General features: G+C 36.5%; 1 non-coding gene across 1 annotated transcript; it reads right to left on the bottom strand.

The window, feature by feature from the left end:
* Window positions 1-2,052: 2,052 nt before the first annotated feature.
* LOC121207321 (small nucleolar RNA R71) lies at window positions 2,053-2,159 on the bottom strand. The gene has a single exon (XR_005902411.1). It is a non-coding gene; the product is annotated as a small nucleolar RNA R71 (small nucleolar RNA).
* Window positions 2,160-3,805: the final 1,646 nt, after the last annotated feature.

Below are 3,805 nucleotides of genomic sequence, written 5' to 3' on the forward strand. Positions count from 1 at the left end.
GCCACCTCCCATTCGACACCTATTTATAGCCCCTATAGCTGAATTTCTCAAGCCCAAGTTCCCAATTCGGCTCCACCTCGTCCTCACTTCTTATCTCCTCATTTTTCTCCCTGATAACCCCTTGATCCTTTCCGCAAATTTCTCCTCTTATCACTCCCTACAGAGTTCAATCCAACGCCACCTCTGTCCACCCTTTAAGCAAAAAATAAATCCCTTATTTGAGCAAAGTGGGATTCTAACTCCATACCTCTGACACTAGCCACATGCCACTTATCCCCTGGGCCAGCAATCTCTTTTCTGTCTAATTTTCCCTTCATTTATTCAAAAGCCCACCTACTTGCCATCGGGGTTCCTTTAATAATTTTAATGATTAAAATATAATTTTTTACCCCAAAATTCAAACTCAAACCTTGACCAAGACCTACCATCACATAATTAGCACTTAGCCAGAAATGCCAAGCACATAAAAAGAAAAAATTTGAGATTTCGAGATTTTTGGGTTTCGGGATTTTTGGGGCATTACATGCTATGTGTTTACTGTTCTTGTTTACAATAATGATAGCTTAATTTTATTTAAGCTAGGATGATTATTTTGATTGAATAATATTTATTTGATTCATGCTTATAATATTTGTGCCTCAGTCGATCATGTATTTAATTAAAATCAAGTCTGTATTTCGTTCATACGTGATTGAAATGCACCTGAATTAGCTAAGCGATCCTAACCAAACGATGGATAATGGACACATAAATGGAATGTGCATGCTCAATTTAGATCCTAACCCGATTAAATTGCAGGTTGCATAACAACTCTAACCAGGCTTTGTTATCTGCATAGTTTTTAGATTTGTGTGATTAAATTGTTTCAAACCTAACACGTCCCTGAAACCTCACACTAATACTAAGAAACCCTTAGTAAATAAGGATTAGTAAAATGCATATTTACTAAGTAAAGTATTCTGAAAGGACTTAATGTGGTTTCCAAACTCATGAAAGATCGAGTTGCCATGGAATGTTTTTCCAAATATTAATAAGGATGTTGATAATAATTTAAGTTTAATTAAAGTAATTGTCCTAGCTTATTTATGTTATAATTGTTGCTTATTCTGTTCATGCTGCTAAAATCTATTTCATTCATATAGTTTGCATATTAGGATAAATTGCGTTAGGGATCATTGCATTTAGTTTCATATACTTAATTTTTCATCACGTCTCAATTATATTGTTCTTTATTTATCAAATTGTTAATATAATTTTACAAATTAATTGGCTTAGCACAAATACAATCCCTGTAGAGATGATAACTCGTACTTACTTATTACTTGACAACGACTGTGTATACTTGCACAAACCCAAGCATTACAAATTTTTGGTGCCATTGCCGGGGATTGTCAACTGTTGCCATAGTCATTTTTTGTGAAATTATTTATTTTCAATTTGGTTACTTCTAACATTACTAACTTATTCTTTTTAATATTGAGATTTTCTTTTTACGGGTTTATGAGCATAGATCGGATTATTGATTTACTCCCAGTAGACCCTAAAATTGAACAAACTTTCAAACAAAAAAAACGTGAACAAACAGCTCAAAGACAAGTCGAGATGGACCTTGGAGATCAAAATTAGGGCCAAGGTAATGAAGTCGATCATGTACAAAAACCCATCCTTATTACCGATGATAGGGATCGATGCATCAGACAATATGCTGTGCCGCTTTTCAATGAGTTAAATCCAAGAATTAGAAGGCCAGATATTGAGGCAACCCAATTCGAATTGAAACTAGTGATGTTTCAAATGCTACAAATAGTGGGCCAATTTAGTGGTATGCCCACGGAAGATCCACATCTCCACCTTCAATTGTTTCTAGAGGTGAGTGATTCATTTAAGATAGCCGGTGTGACTGAAGACGCACTGAGGTTGAAGTTGTTTCCGTACTCGTTGCGAGATCAAGCACGAGCATGGCTTCATTCATTACCACCAAGTTCCATATCTACATGGCAAGAATTAGTAGAGAGATTTTTTGTTAAGTAATTCCCACCTAGAAAAAATGCTAAGTTGAGGAACAAGATCACAACTTTCCAACAACTGGATGACGATTCTTTGTATGAGGCTTGGGAGTGATTGAAGGAGTTACTTCATAACTATCCTCATCATGGGATTCCCCATTGTATCCAGTTGGAGACATTCTATAATGGTCTCAATGCACATACAAGATTGATGGTAGATGCTTCTGCGAATGGTGCAATTTTGTCTAAATCTTATAATGAGGCTTATTAGATCATCGAGAGGATTGCAAGCATTAACTATTAATGGCCAACAAATCGAACAGCTTTAGGAAGATGTGTAGCTAGAGTTCGTAAAGTTGATGCTCTCACTTCGTTATCACCTCAGGTATCATTTATTTCCTCTATGTTAAAGCAGTTTATCACTAATAGTGTTAATAATTTTGCAGCTTAGCCACCAAGTCCGTTTGAAGTAGTTTCCTGTGTGTACTGTGGGAAAGGTCATTCTTTTGAGAATCGCCCATTGAATCCCGAGTCAGTGTACTATGTGGGGAACCAACATCAAAATAGGAGTGGACAAAGACCCGAGTCCAACTTCTATAATTCTTCATGGCGAAATCATCCTAACTTTTCTTGGAGTAACCAAGGAAATGGACCAAACAACAACTTTATGTAGTATAGACCCAACCAATCTCAAGGGTTTAATCAGCAAGCTCCAAAACCACCTCAAGCTGAGGCATCAAACAGTTTGGAGAACTTGTTGAAAGCATACATGGCAAAGAATGACGCTTTGATCCAGAGCCAAGCAACAACACTGAAAAATTTGGAAAACCAAATGGGTCAATTAACTACAGAGCTTCGTAATAGACCGCAAGGAACCTTGCCGAGCGATACTAAGAATCCAAGAAAGTTGGGTAAAAAACATATCAAGGTAGTGGCATTGCGAAGTGGTAAAATTTTGGAACCCCGATTGATTGATGTCAAAGACGAGCCTGTTGAAAAAAAGGAAAGTCAACAAGCTGTTGAAATTCCTACACCAAAAAAATCAAAAACTGCAAAGACTGACAAGGTAAATCCTAACTTAGTGAATTCAGATACTTTAACATCTTCTTTGGATGCAGATTTGTCTACTCAGAAGAGTTGTTCGGTTCAACCGAAAGTTCCATCACCTCCATATACACAAAGATTATAGTAACACAAGCAGAAATAGGAGGAGCAATTCAAGAAGTTTTTAGATGTTTTGAAGCAATTACACATCAATATTCCATTGGTGGAAGCTTTAGAAAATATGTCGAATTACGTAAAGTTTATGAAGGATGTACTATCTAAGAAGAAATGACTGAGTGAGTATGAGACTATCGCCTTGACAAAGGAGTGCAGTGTGTTCTTGTAGAACTAGCTGCCACAGAAATTGAAGGATCCAGAAAGCTTTATGATACCCTATAACATTGGTGGATCTTACTATGGTAAAGCTTTATGTGACTTAAAAGCAAGTATCAACTTGATGCCTAAGTCTATTTTCAAGATGCTAGGGATAGGAGAAGTAAGACCTACAATTGTGACGCTTCAGCTAGCAGATTGATCTTTAGCATACCTCAAAGGAAAGATCGAAGATGTTTTGGTAAGAGTCGATAAATTTATTTTTCCTGTTGATTTCATTATTCTAGATTTTGAAGCATGTAAGGAAGTGCCAATTATCCTTGGGAGACCTTTCCTAACCACGGAAAGAACGTTAATTGATGTACAGAAAGGCGAACTCACCATGTGAGTTCAAGATGGTTAGGTAACTTTTAACATTCTTA

This window comes from Gossypium hirsutum, chromosome A09 (assembly GCF_007990345.1).
Source record: "Gossypium hirsutum isolate 1008001.06 chromosome A09, Gossypium_hirsutum_v2.1, whole genome shotgun sequence".
Lineage (NCBI taxonomy): Eukaryota > Viridiplantae > Streptophyta > Magnoliopsida > Malvales > Malvaceae > Gossypium > Gossypium hirsutum.